We start from the raw sequence: 15,603 nt of genomic DNA, 5'->3' as shown, positions 1-15,603 counted from the left end.
TCTCAAAATTTGTCAGGGAAAAATGCTAGAACTTGTCTGGAAATCAGGGAATTTCACTTGGGGAAACTTGTGCCAACCCTGGAAATGTATGAAATTTGGACTTTGCATTTCCATTTGTCTATGTGAGCTCCATAAATTTCTTCTTCTGGTGGCTTTTCATTGATCCACCCAATTCACAGTTGTTTGTGTGCTCTCCTTTTGACATTGTCCCAATTTTTGGTAACTTGGATGCCAGCCATAGATGTTTTTGGGTTGTGCCCTGTACTTGAATTATAAGATAGAGCAGATATAGTGAATTCATACCCTTAATAATGTACATCTCGCATGTTTGTAGATTTTACTTCCTTTTCTAGTTCAGATGAGATGTCACAATCAATGAAATTTTGGTACATTGTCATGGTCACGTCCCTCTTCAAGAGGTGAGATTGTTCTACATTTTCTCATTTGTCTTAGTCAGTTGTTTCAACTTTTGAATATGAATATAAACTTCCTGTTATAACGATGTGTTTACGTAATGTGTATACATAAACATACAGTTATAAATGTCCCCGTTCGTAGTCTCTAATTATAACAATATGTTACTTTTGTGCTGTAACATATAGCTATAATCAGCGGTGGAAACATATTTGCGAACGCCGACCATGTGCGGCTGTTTCTTGTTGGATCGTCTGATCAGTCGGAAGTTGCATTGCATAGGAGAGTAAATGCCTATTCAAAATATAATTATTTTGGATAGCTCAACATGAATTTCCTAAGGGACCGTAGTTTATCATGCATTTACCAGTAGAATATGGCGCAGAGAAAATATTTCGCCGCATGCAACTTCCGTCCGAACTCGACGAAAGAATTCGTGACTGTGAACTCTCTATTTGGCAGAAACATATAGAAAATTAAATAATTTCATGAAGAAGTGCGACATAGATTCTATAGTAAATGAATAGTCCATACACCAGTTCCATTTAACTCTAAATTTATGGCAAGTAATAGACAAACTTACACTGCAATGACGGATTTAACATGGATGCCGTTTTGACTGGCTCTTCTCTTAATGAAAACAATTCCTTTGACGTTTTCACATACACGTCGCACAATAAATCTGCTGCTAGGCACTTTTAGTATTACACATTTACTTTACACTAGAACAATATTAATTTTAACAATAATAATACGGCGGCAAGACATGCGCGTCCGACACAAGTTACAGGAGACAAGAGAAGAATGAGTAACTGTTCATCGAGAATATCTCGTACCTCAAAAAAAAATGTGTAAAAGTGTTCTTCTTCTGTCCGTTTTTCGCGCCGCGGTTTTCAAAGTCAATAACTCACTGCATCTCTGACGGCGCTTCGACAATAAACAAGTTACGTCACAGGTCTTTCACCTTTTACATTCTCGCAACATTATTTGCTAACTGTAGCTGTTGCCGAGCGACTGCTCGATTAGTGAATGATTTAAAATGATAAGACAATCACATAATGTTACATTGCCTTCCATGGGAATCTTGGAAATCAAGGAGATTACCAAGATTCACATGTCGCCGTTAACATTATGGGATTGAGTACTTAGAGATTTACATTGATCAAACACAGTATTCCTGTCATTTGATTATTAGGATTACACAAATATGGTGATCTCTCATTCATAGACAAAGACAGTTCTTAAGGTAAAGATACACAAAAAAATTTAAAAACTTAGACATTAAATCTACGAAGTTTACAATGGAGATTATACATTATACTCATTACAGTCTTTTTTTTTTTACAGAGTTCATACCGACCATGTTTGTGGCCTCAAGTTATTGTCCAGAGCTCATTGGCTCTTTGCTCCTGAGAGAAAACACACAGGATTCATCTTTTTATATGCACATAATTCTCACACATGGAATTTCTCACACGTGTCCATTTTTATACACATATAATTCTCACACATGGAATTTCTCACACGTGTCCATTTTCCATTGCTCACTAGTTGTCATGATTTTTACGCTTTCCTTGTTTGTGTATTGACAGGTAAGTTAAAATTTGATTCTTCTCCAGGTGAAGCTTATGCCTTGAGAAGTTGGATCGCTACTTTGCGGTCTCCGAGTAGAAAACTTTTCATCAGCTCTGGTGGACGAGTCTCACTCGCACGTTACGTACACACGTTACATGTAACAAAAAAATATAAATACCCATTAGTCTAAAAACTAAGCTTAAATCTATTTTAGGACTTGGGATTCATAGGAATTTACTTTGTCACTATTCGCGTGTGGTTTGGCTGTTCACATTTCATCCACGGGATATAACATTAGCATAGTATGTGATATGTTGTGAACTCATATAAAAGTCTTTTATTTTGGGAGCGGCTTTCATGGAAAGTCCGTTTCGTCGAACTGCAGCGGGAGTGCTGTGCTAGTACATCACTTTAAATTTAACGCGTTTGTTGCGTCGATGTACGTTGACACAGGCTGATTGTTAGAGCTGAATCGCAACTCGAGGCGCTCACTAGCCTCCACGCGGTACTTCAGCTTTTCCGCGCACGGTTCAGTGAACACGTTGCGTCGATGGTGTTGTGGTATTTTGTGGTTTGCTGAGGCTGGTGAGGAGGGACGAGGATTACCAGGGACAGAGGCTCCATTGAAACCATCCCTGTCTCCACATTTTCCAGACGATTTTGAAGATTTTAAGGTAGGCTAGTGCTCGCACTTTGCAAAGCAGCTAACACACTTGGTTTCCGATGCACTGCACGTAATCACATCACCGCCTTCGGTTACACAACCGGACTATCATTGTCCGTCGGCCTATCTGCACGTTTAACACTTTTTTCTTCATCGTGTCTGTGGCAGACTTCCACACCATTTTAAGCCTTCACTTATACACTACTATGTACATAATCTTTTTTTTTTTTTTTTTTTTACAGTTTATAATCAAATAAATTGTCTCACTTTGAAGCTTGCTAAGTGAGAGCTTTGATTATCATGTCCATTTCAATTTATGTTGCTTTGTTGCTAACTACCTTAACATTTCGCTTTACATTGTTCCTTATCTTTCTCTAAGACTAATTATGCTTTTAGTTCACAGTCACAATACATTAGTTTCTCCGATCTGTTAGCAATTATTATTATTTTAATTCATTTCAATCGTTCTTTCTATTTATTAGATTCATTAAAGTTATCACTGTCATTTCAACAAAAATTCTCTTTTTACTAGATGTGAGGATCAATCAGTCACATTTGATTGCCCTCTCATATAAGAACAGAACACCATTCAAGAAAATATTCAAATTCCTTATCGCGATCTCGGTTTGTGTCTCAGATTGACTTTAAAAGGAAAAAATAAAGACATTTCAAAACTAGCTTTTCCCAATTTCGTTCACGCGTTTCCTTTTGAAAATCGTATGCCACACCAGCCTTCCACGTCAACCGCATTTCTCAATCTGTGACGTCAAGTCTACGGGACGGGTTTAGGCGGGTTAGGATATTTACACAAATTCAGAAGAAAGACATAGATATAATAGTACATAGAAGAAGAAATCTAGCAAACAACTCCTTGTTCCTTATGACTTAGAAATTAATTTTCCTTTGCGCCGTACGTCTGCGTACACGCTCCAATTACAAACAAGCTACTTTGTTTTGCCGGCGGTTTCATTGTCATTTTATTCTCGCCTTGACGCCTGCTTGCACTACACTGCATTGGCCTCTATATATGACCTTAAGTCATAATTGCTTTGTCCCTGCCACTTACGCTCTTATACTTGGTATTTATTTCACTTATGGCTTTGAATGTATCTGTCCTGCGTATTGCAATTACAATTAATGCTACTTTGTTTATCTAGCTGAAGGATAGCGCTTTCGTGGTCATGTTGGTACTTACAAGTAACTCACATGCTTCGTAAACATTACGTTATTTTAATGCAGAGATGAACCTGTTCCAGATTTCTATGTACATTGGAACTTAATCTAGACATAGCTGACTTAGAAACTAATTACTTGTTTTCCTTTTTAGTGGGATCAGGAACCAATAATTGTCAAGCGACTCTTGTCCTTGACGAAAATAAATTTCGTTTCTGGATCATTGCTCCTTGAACTTAAAAAAAAAAAATTCTTACATACTATGTTTTATTTTCACTTCTTTAGCATTTCATATCGCAGAAGCCGGCTTGTTAGGCACATCCTTCGCTTTATATTTCATTTCTCTCTCTTAAATATTATCTCCTTAAAACTAGAGTTCTTGGAGTTGATCACTTTCTTTGTTAAACAAGAATTTTTTTTTATATATCAGCTTGTCTGTACTTAAATTATGGCTCAAGATAACATATTTTAAATTGTCTGCTGTATAGCAAGATAGACTCACTGTCGTGTAATATATTCTAAGCATTTTTTTTACAAAGTCAAATCAGTTGTCACTTAGTCACTAGCGGCTAACCTTCTCTTGTCATTATAAAGCTTCCCTTTTGACTTATTCTGTAGCATGATATTTTTTAAGATCAGAGTGATGGTATAACCCTTTTATTTTTCCATTTGCGGGATCAGAAATCAGGTAACAACCTGTATGCGGTATACGAAGGATCTCGTAAGGCCCCTCAAAAAGACTTTGCCATTTTCGATTTTTGTGTAAGAGCAACGATGGTTTAAAGTGTGTTTTTAGCAAGACCTTTTCGCCTACTTTATAAGTTAACACCTTATTAATATGTTTGTCATACGCCTTCTTGCGTAAATTGGCTTGGGTGGTCAACGTTGTTAGAGCTTGTCTTATTCTGGTGTCTAAACTAGCACTTGCGTTGTTACACTTAGGAATTGAATTGACCCATTCATTTTTCTCTTGGTCAGAAGACATCAACTCACTCGGAGTGAAACCAGTAGACAGGTGTGGTAGATTATTCACAATTTCCTTGAAAGGTGACACAAAGTCAACCCAGCGAGTCTGCTGATTTGGTATATAAGTATGAATAAAACGATTAAACTCCTTGAACACCCGCTCAGTCGGGTTCGACTGTGGTCTAAACTTGGAGATAAGGATTTGCCTAATTTGATGACTAACAAGGAAAAGTTTCCATCTTTTGCAGACAAAGTTAGACCCATTGTCTGAGAGAATTGATTCAGGTTTTCCGAATCTAGGAAAGTAGTCACGTTCTAAACGATTGATGATTAGTTGAGTATTTGCAGATCTCATAGCGTACAATCTCAAATGTTTGGTAAATAGATCAATGACAGCTACAAGGTACCTTAGTCCTCCACGACCTCGTGGGAGTTGTCCTGCCAAATCTATGCCTAGGGTTTGTCTAGGTTTCTCTGTGATAATAGGATTCAAAGGCAGTATATTCGAAAGATTAAAAGGTTTTGCCTTTTGACAAATGATACAGTGTTTCAAGAGCTTGTGAATTCTGCTATGAAGGTTAGGGATGTAGCAGTACTTTGCTATTTTACGCTTACACTTTTCTGGACCAAAGTGTCCCCACGAAATATTTGTATACCAGAGTAAGTGTTCTACATATTCCTGCGGAATGCATACTAGCCAATTTTCTGATGACAGTGATGTTCGATGGAAAAGAACTTGATTATGCAATTTGTAATATTTGAACATGCGATGGGTAGGATTAGTTTCGAGGATCTGTTTCACACCTCTCCATTTTGGATCAGTTTCCTGCAATTGGACAATCTGGTCACAAAGATCAAGAAAATATTTCCGATGTATTGGATCCTTCATCAATAGAATTCTGTAATTTGACATTTGTTCCAAAAGTTCAGTACTGTCCGAAGAGCCTTCAGGCATGCGAGATAGAGCATCCACAATAATGTTATCTTTGCCTTTTATGTAGATTATTTCGAAGTCATATGCCTGTAAGAAAAGACACCACCTCGTTAAGCGAGGATGTAGGAGTTTACACGTCAGAAGAAAACTAAGAGCCTGATTATCAGAATAGACTTTGATTTTCTTGCCATTGATGTAGTAGTTGAATTTCTTGAAAGCCCAAACTACTGCAAGAGCTTCCAACTCAGTAACAGAATAGGATCGTTCAGTTTCTGTAAGAACCCTACTAGCAAAACTAATTACTCTGATGTCTGGTTTTCCATTGGTTTCATGCACCTGGAAGAGACATGCACCTAATCCCTGAAAACTTGCGTCAGATGACACACAAAATTCCTTATCCATATCTGGATGATAAAGAATGTTGCTATTTAACAAAGCTTCTTTGATATCGAGGAATGCCTTTTGACAGTCGTCAGTCCAATTCCACTGAGTATTTTTCTTTAACAATTTCAATAAATCAGGGTTGTTCATTACTTGCTTTGGTAAAAATCTTCTGAAGAATGAAGCGAGTCCAAGATAACCTTTAAGTTGCCGTTTTGAAGATGGGACAGGAAAATTTTTAATTGCACTTAGCTTAGCCGGATCAGGACGGATTCCGTCAGATGAAATGACGTGTCCTAAGAATTTGATTTTGGCTCGGCCAAAGTGTGACTTTTGCAAGTTGGCAGTGACTCCGTATTCCAGGAATCGCTGAAACACTTTCTGTATTAGTTCAACGTGGCCTTCCCAGGTTTTAGTAGCAATTAAAAGATCATCAACGTAGAGAGTGACTTCATCAATAAGATCTGGACCAAGAACATGATCTAAGGCGGAGATGAATACTCCAGAACTAACATTCAATCCAAAAGGCATGACCTGAAATTGATAGGATCTGCCGGCGAAGATAAATGCCGTATATTTTCGTGAGTTAGGATTTAGTCTCACTTGCCAAAATGACATTTTCAAATCTATGCTACTCAAATATTTAATTCCATAAAATCTCTGGAGGTGTTCTTCAATCGCTTCAGGTCTCGTTCGTACTGGCACAACAATTTTATTTATGTTTCGTGCGTCAAGTACGAGTCGTACGGTGTTATCCTGTTTCAAAATCGTCAACAACGGGCTACTATATGGTGAATTAGAATACTCTATGACTTTCAAGTTCAACATTTTCTTAATTTCATTACGAACTGCTTCCCTTCTTGCATACGGTATGGGATACGTCGTGCGACAGAAAGTTTGGTGCGGCACCACTTCCATAGTATATTCATAGTCTTTTATAATACCAGGTCGTTTTGAAAACACGTTGATATAGTGTGACAACAAACTGAATAATTCCTGTCGCTGAGGTTCGGATAACTCTGTTGATTCTGTAGTCTTATTGGTTATTTCCTGCTGAGAGGGTAAGTCACTGACTGTTATTGTATCATTAAATGTATCACAGTTACCATAAAACAAATTGAAATGATTACGACAAGGTTTTCTGCCTATCCTTTGTAATCTAATGCTATTACAAGTGCCAAAGTTTTTTACTCTTTCTTTCACTAACTCCAGTACTAACAGTGTGCAAATGCCTATATAAAGATCTATTCGGGCTCTATATCGTCGTAGAAAATCCATTCCCAAGAGACATGGCACTGCCAAATTCTTGACAACGAGGAAAATACATTTTATGGGTATTGATTGAATCTCCAGTGGTACCCAAGCTCGTATACTGACCTTTTGTGTCTGGGAGCCGATGGCTCCTGTTATTGAACATCCTTGGACGGGTAATGTTGGAATTTTAATTAATGTACTAATTTGCTTATAGAAACATAAGGACATAGCATTAATATTTGCACCTGTATCTAGGATTACAGTCGTCAAAATTCCGGCTATAGGAAGTTTTGACATAGCTTGCACTTGGTCATCTATCGGTTCATCACCGTCAGTTGTCTCTTTCTCTTGTAATAATTCTTGTCTCATGTCAATCCCGTCATTGTATCTCAGTACAAGTACGTCATGGTTAGTCTCTCCGTCGAAGTGGTAGCCCCCATTCTGTCTCACAGCATCACTTAGGGAGCTTTCAGATGCTGAACTTAGTTTTCCTGTTCGTGTGGTTTTGATTGGCCTTCATCATTAGAAAGTTCAACCAATCTGACATTATGAGAACACTGAGGAACAAAATTACTGTTATGCACAAACCTCGTGTCAAAATGTTGCTGCGTTTGTTCTGGTGTCCAATACGTGTTACTGTCTTCCGCGTTTGCGAAAAATACAGGGGGATTGTAATGCCTTTGCGGGGTCTGATGGTTTTTATTACTATTATGATTTCCGGAATTGTTACTGTGAAATCCACCTTCACACTGTGGTTTGCACATTCCCTGCACTTGATTTTTACTGGGCGCGGAGTTGTATTGGTATGAGTGGGCGTTATCAGCTGTTTGTTGCTGCCCGTAATTTGAGTGTTGGCTGCGCGAGTACGGTGCATTCCATTGCGATCCGCTCTGCTGTTGCCAACCTTTTTGACTGAAACCGTTTCCAAACTTCTGCTTGTACGATTGATTGCCGTACTGGTTACCAGTCGTGTTATACACGGGATTGAATCGGTTGTGTTGATTATGTCTATTCCTTTTGTGCGGATACCCACTGCCTTTATTTCCGTTTTGCCAATCGTTACTATTTTTTGAATCATTCCCTGGCTTTTCATAGCCGTTACTGTCGTAATGTTGTGGCCAAGAATTGTGCGGAGTATTCCGCGGTTTGTTAGCTCTCATGTCCTCATAGATCAGGTCTAGGGAATCTAATATCGACAGAAAGGTATCTGGATCATCACTGGTATGGCTATCAGCTTTTCACGAATCGAAATGGGTAATTTAGACTTGAGAATCATAATTACATCTTTACTATTGATAGGGTTATCCCAATACTTAATTCTGCCAAGATATTTTTCGAAGTACATTCTCAGGCTACTATTCCTGGGGTCAAATTGTTCTGCATTATAGACTTCTTTACGAAGGCGCTTCTGAACACCTTCGCTCCAAAATTTGCTGAGGAAACAGTGCTCAAACTCCTCATATGTTCGACACTTATCAACCATTTCTGTTCTCCATATTGCCGATTCGCCACCTATATATCCGGTAACAAATTGGATTCGCTGTCTATCAATCCACGAATTTGGAAAAATGCCGGAGAATCCACGAAAAAAGACAATTGGGTGGATATTTCGTTTTTCTGGGTTAAAGGTTTGAAAAACTCGATGCTTTATCATGCTTTCTTCCTTCATCATTTTTACTACTGAGTCAGATTCTTGATTTCGGTGACTAACTGGAATATGTGGTGGTGAAGTGTGTTCATTAGATACAACAGGTATTCGGAATTGCCGAAATAATTCATCTTCTTCCTCTGAGGCTAAAGAGTTAGGATAATTCGATCTCTGTATTCGGGAACTACTACTCACTTGTGCCTTCAGGTTATTTAGCTGTTCCGTTACCTCTTGCTTCCAATTTGGTAATTCTTGCTGAAGGGTACGCCTAATGCTACCGAGTTCACACATTACGGTATCTCCGGAGCTTCCAGGAGCTGACAAGATACCAAGAGTGGTTGCTTTCACAGTCTCTACTAGGTCTTTGTTAATTTTATCTTCCACAAATTTGTCCTTTCCAGCAATCCAGTTCTCATACTTTTCTCTAAATTCTCTCTCATGACTATCTAGCCTCTCCTTTACTTTCGTTTCTGTTTCCAGAGTCAAGTTTGACATTCCCTCAGTTAGTTTTTCTACCTGCGTAGTTACTCTGTCTAATCTGTGATTAACCATGGTTACGGTGGAGTCAAGATTCTTGGTTGCGTTTCGGATGTCAGCTGTCTCGCTTTGCATGGTAGCTAAAGTGTCATTCAGTTCGAAAATTATTCCACTTCGCATTTGAGAAACAGCATCCTTAACTTGCTTTGCTACTTCTTTGGCTACGTTTTCTCTAACAGTTCTTATTTCTTCGCTTACTGTAGAAAGTTTATCTTCAATTACTGTAGAAAGTTTATCTTCAAGTGAGGCTAACATTTGTCTATTTTCGTCTTTCAAATCATCTTCAAGTGAGGCTAACATTTGTCTATTTTCGTCTTTCAAATCATTTTTAATGGAATTCACCATTTCCGTCCTGAATCATTTGACTTATTTGACTCAGTAGCTGTTTGAATACATCGTCTGTCACTACCCCTGAATTGCTTTCACCTGCCTCCCTTGTAACCGGTATATGGCTACGACTACTAGTGGCAGAAACTATGTTGGCATTGTCTAGTTCAGTACCGGTAACATTATGGTGTGAGGCACCAAAGTCCGTAAGATTTCCCACTTCACTTTCTACAATTGTTTCAATTGGTGTCTCAGCCCTACTAATTACCGTGCGGGACCGTAAGCGACGCGACACTTCACTCGTTTCATTCCGTTGATTTGAATCTAGTGATGACATTTTATCGTCTGCCATAGCTCACTTATTTACAAACAGTAAGTCAATGAAGTTCGTTTGAGCTACGACCGTCAGCTCTCGACAGAGATGTAATTTATCGGTTGCGAGTCGGTTGTCACTGCTACGTCACAAGATCGGAATGTCGGGAGATGCACGTCACGAGAACAAGAGACTATTCTGGACCGTAAAGAAAGTATGGCTGCACACTGTTCAAAATAAATGAAAACTAAGGCTGGTCAGCTCCGTGAACAGGCAGCGGACATTTAAAAACATATGATATGCAATACACAACAATGGAATTTAAACAATACTTGAAGAAATTACTAATCTACTAAATGCAATCTACTGAATTCAAAGCAAATTTTACTGCAACTAATAAATATCGTCACAAATTGATTAATGTCGGCTGAAATTAAGGAAGCTTGGCTACGGCTAACGAAATTTTAACTTACGTTACTGATGACTGCCTTGGGCGTTGCAACTAGATTTTCGCACAAATTCTGTTCCAAAAAAAAATCTCTCTTCCGTAATTTTCTCTGAATATCTCGTTTTTTTCGCTCAATGGAAATTTTATTGGATGGCGTTTGATGTCATGTAACAAATAAAAAGCACAAGATTAGCTACAATTATTTATGAATATTCCCACAATGCGTATCTTATATAAATTTTTATTCCTTTGAGTATATATATATTTTTTTAATTCATGTCCCTGTTCGGGCGCCAATTATAACGATATGTTTACGTAATGTGTATACATAAACATACAGTTATAAATGTCCCCGTTCGTAGTCTCTAATTATAACAATGTTACTTTTGTGCTGTAACATATAGCTATAATCAGCGGTGGAAACATATTTGCGAACGCCGACCGTGTGCGGCTGTTTCTTGTTGGATCGTCTGATCAGTCGGAAGTTGCATTGCATAGGAGAGTAAATGCCTATTCAAAATATAATTATTTTGGATAGCTCAACATGAATTTCCTAAGGGACCGTAGTTTATCATGCATTTACCAGTAGAATATGGCGCAGAGAAAATATTTCGCCGCATGCAACTTCCGTCCGAACTCGACGAAAGAATTCGTGACTGTGAACTCTCTATTTGGCAGAAACATATAGAAAATTAAATAATTTCATGAAGAAGTGCGACATAGATTCTATAGTAAATGAATAGTCCATACACCAGTTCCATTTAACTCTGAATTTATGGCAAGTAATAGACAAACTTACACTGCAATGACGGATTTAACATGGATGCCGTTTTGACTGGCTCTTCTCTTAATGAAAACAATTCCTTTGACGTTTTCACATACACGTCGCACAATAAATCTACTGCTAGGCACTTTTAGTATTACACATTTACTTTACACTAGAACAATATTAATTTTAACAATAATAATACGGCGGCAAGACATGCGCGTCCGACACAAGTTACAGGAGACAAGAGAAGAATGAGTAACTGTTCATCGAGAATATCTCGTACCTCAAAAAAAAATGTGTAAAAGTGTTCTTCTTCTGTCCGTTTTTCGCGCCGCGGTTTTCAAAGTCAATAACTCACTGCATCTCTGACGGCGCTTCGACAATAAACAAGTTACGTCACAGGTCGTTCACCTTTTACATTCTCGCAACATTATTTGCTAACTGTAGCTGTTGCCGAGCGACTGCTCGATTAGTGAATGATTTAAAATGATAAGACAATCACATAATGTTACACTGTCCAGTCTGGTTACTGATGTAAGTGTGAAGGCTTCCTTGGCCAGTGTCAATTTGAAAAAATCCTGTTGGGTAATAGACCGTGTCATTTCCTTTCTTTCTATTCATATGTGAATTGTAAATGTAATGCACATACTTGATAGTGGAAAATACTTCTTGATAAGCTCGTGATTGCAAGAACTACTTGCCTAATCACTTCAGCTGATGGTGATTACTGGAAAAAGAAGTAGAAATACATTTCTGAATAGTAACAAGAGTTTGTGTTAAGTTCAAAGAGTGAGCTATATACAGGTTTCAGGGAAGAAGAAAACCACCTGATAGAAAGTCGGATCAGAGTAGGGGATACCAAATCTAAAGAAAAGAAAAAAACAATTGCCAGATAATCATAGATTGAAGATGCATCATTACCAAGTTATGGCCATAAAAGCAGTCACAGAAATCTGTCCACTAAGAAAATGGTGTTCTGTCTATTCAGCAGTGCAGTTTTGACTGCCCAAGCTGGTGATGTGTTATCCTGTGGTGGTTGTGTTGCCCTACACTTGTATGGTGTATCACATTGCAGTCATGATGAACAGGTACCCAAATGATGTTGCCAAAACTTATGTTGCTTATGATGCAGGGGTTTGGGAGTGGAAAAATTATATGTCAACATTTCCCATACAGAAGATACCAGCAGTCAATTTATGTAAGGCTGTGGATCAGTACTTTAGAGAAAGAGACATGTTTGCAACTAAAAGGGCCTATCTAGATGGCAAAGAACAGGGAGGACTTGAGGATTTTGAATCACCTGTAGCGACCACACAAGCAACAGCCAATGATCTTCATGTCACTCATTGGTAGTTTTGGAATGTTACAAATGAAAATGTCTTGTGACCTTACCATGTAATAAAGGTCTAGGCTTTTAAAGTAGATCATCCATAGTGTGCAGGTTTTTGGGCCTGGGCACTAAGGCAGTGTGAGCATCCCAAAAATGTAAATTTTCCCCACTTCATTCTTTTTACAGTTGAGAGTATTTTCTCTAGGAAAGGAATATTTAATATCTGTAACCATCACCCATGGGCATATAAAAATCCTCATTACATTCAATAGCATGGTTGCGAGGAAGATTTTTGGTTAACATCTGGACAGGAATTGTTGCAGTTCCATGATCTTTTTTTTTTGCCTCCACTATTGAATGACCAGAATTATTTTCAATCTTTGCAAGTGGAATTACCAAACTGTTGGAAGACATTCCTCACCACACCCCCTTGAAGGATGCTATACCAAAAGAATGGGGCTCTGCCACATTGCAGACAATGCATTGGATTATACTCAGAGCTTCACAGTATTTACATGTGGAACATTACTCCTTAGAAGGTATAATTGGCTGTTGATGCAAGACCCTAGGAGCAACATGTTCGTCATTTTCAAAGATGGACTGTTTAGGTGCCAATGAAATAAAAATGCAGAGGAATAGTCTACTGCATCAGTATTCCATGGAGCTAGCTTATGTCTCCATCTTCTTCTTCTTCTGATCTGGAAGCAATTTACTGACAGTATGTTCAAACTTCAAAAAATCTTCTTCAGGGGCATCTCGGATTATCCATTGATAAAAACCATATATTGCACTTTCAAACTTGTCAGCCTTCACTCCTCCTTCCCTCCCCTCCCTCCCCCGTCCTTGCACCCGTGAAATAACAGAAAACTAATTCTTAGAAATTTAGTCTGCATTCTATACTAAATACCTTAAAATCCTTAGTTCTTAAAATTTACAATTGTTACTGTAGGAAGTGCTTTGGTTGTAATAATATACATATTTTGAAGTAATTCACACCTACAGTATGTATACTGTAATTTAGCACTTTTGTGGGGGTTGCTGGGAGTGGAGGAACAGGGAGAATACCTTGTATTTGCTCCCCTCAGTCAACATGAAAAAATGCCAAATTACAGTGAACCTAAAAGGTGCCTAAAGTCTTTCAAATGACTGTTAAATTGTATAAATATTTGAAACTGATGTTTTCTTGCTAAGACGGGGCCTTGTAAACTTCAGCAGTTGTTTTTGACTGCTAATGATTTTCTCATGTATTTCCACACTTTCGCATGAGTGAATTATCAGTAGCAGCAGTTATCTCTCTCTCTCTCTCTCTCTCTCTCTCTCTCTCTCTTGCAACACTTCATTAAATGTAGTGTTCTCTTTCAGTCCAAAAAGTGTCAGGATTGGATTAATAAAAAGTAGAGAAATGTTAAGATGATGCTTTTAATGCCACGTGTTCTACAGTCTTCCACCACCTGAGAACAAAATGCAGAATGTTTGTACAGCCACGTGAAACTGTCAGAAAAGTCCTTTTTGTGATGTTCAACACGTTGCATTGGTTTGAATACCAGATATGTTGTCAAAGCATTGACCCTTCATGTGAATTTCTTCACTTTGTCATCTTGTAGTAGACTCCCCTCTAAGACCTGTCAGTGGGACTGACTCGCCCAGATACTATCTGGAGAAACATCTGGACCACAAGTTACAGAGCCCAGTTGGCCAAACATAGTCAGAATTTAAGAATTCCACAGTCTCATTGAACTCGTGTGGGAATAGAAAGTTCGAGCTACAGATCTGAAATTAAATGAGAGTATGGCATCGTTGGCCGGGAGGCCCCATCCGGGGAAGTTCAGCTGCCAAGTGCAAGTCTTATTTCAGAGTATGCCTCATAGGGCGACTTGCATGCCGGTGATGAGGATTGAAATGATGATGACGGCAACACAACACCCAGTCCACAAGCAGGAAAAATCTCCAACCTGGCCGGGAACTGAACCTGGGCCCACTTGCGTGGGAGGTGAGCACGTTACCACACAGCTAAGCAGATGGACAGCTACAGACCTGATCATCAGTTTTTGGCACAAGATTCATTTACAAAATGTGCTTAGAGTCAGGACTGTTAACATCTAGCAGTAGTGAATCCCATGAAATGTGAGGGTTGTTGCAAAAGTCATGGCAACTATTTGTTGTCTTGAAAATGGTAACGAATTAAAAAATTCTGAAATATGCAAATGGAAGAGTAGTTCATGTGTAAACTTTACATGTAGGGAGATGAATGAAAACACACACACACACACACACACACACACACACACACACACACACACACACACACACCGCCATAAAGATTTAGCACGAGAAAAAAGATGAAACAAAGTTTGTGCAAAAATACACAATAGTACATTACGAACCACGTGCATTCCATAGCATCAGGAGTTTCCCTAAGAATCCATGGTAACTTACATGATGCTAGGCAGTCCTTTCCAGGAGAACGAAGCATGAAGAGACACCACAGTGTGAGTTGAACAGTTATTCAGGATGGGTGTTACCTGACATGAACAGCAGTCTTATGTAAAGATTGCCGTTCACTGTTTAAGGAAGTGCGACAGCACCATGAAGAGCTTATGGAAGTGATAAGAAATGCTGCTGTACAGTGCTAAAGGGTTGCTCGGTGGGTAGATGCTTTTGGACGTGGTATTGACTGTGGTTATATGCAGATCACTCAGTGCTTGGAAAATGACTGTAGACGGATGCCACAGGAATTTTGGCACCATACTGATTTTGAGAAGACAACAATCTACAAGATTTTATGCAATGAGCTAGACAAGTCTAAGTTGCTGCAAAATGGGCCCCGAATCACTGCTGTAGACAAACTTTCGACCAGGGCCTGTGAAGCA

This window comes from Schistocerca cancellata, chromosome 2 (assembly GCF_023864275.1).
Source record: "Schistocerca cancellata isolate TAMUIC-IGC-003103 chromosome 2, iqSchCanc2.1, whole genome shotgun sequence".
Taxonomy (NCBI): Eukaryota; Metazoa; Arthropoda; class Insecta; order Orthoptera; family Acrididae; genus Schistocerca; species Schistocerca cancellata.
The sequence above is the reverse complement of the archived record's forward strand: the minus strand, read 5'-3'. Positions refer to the sequence as shown.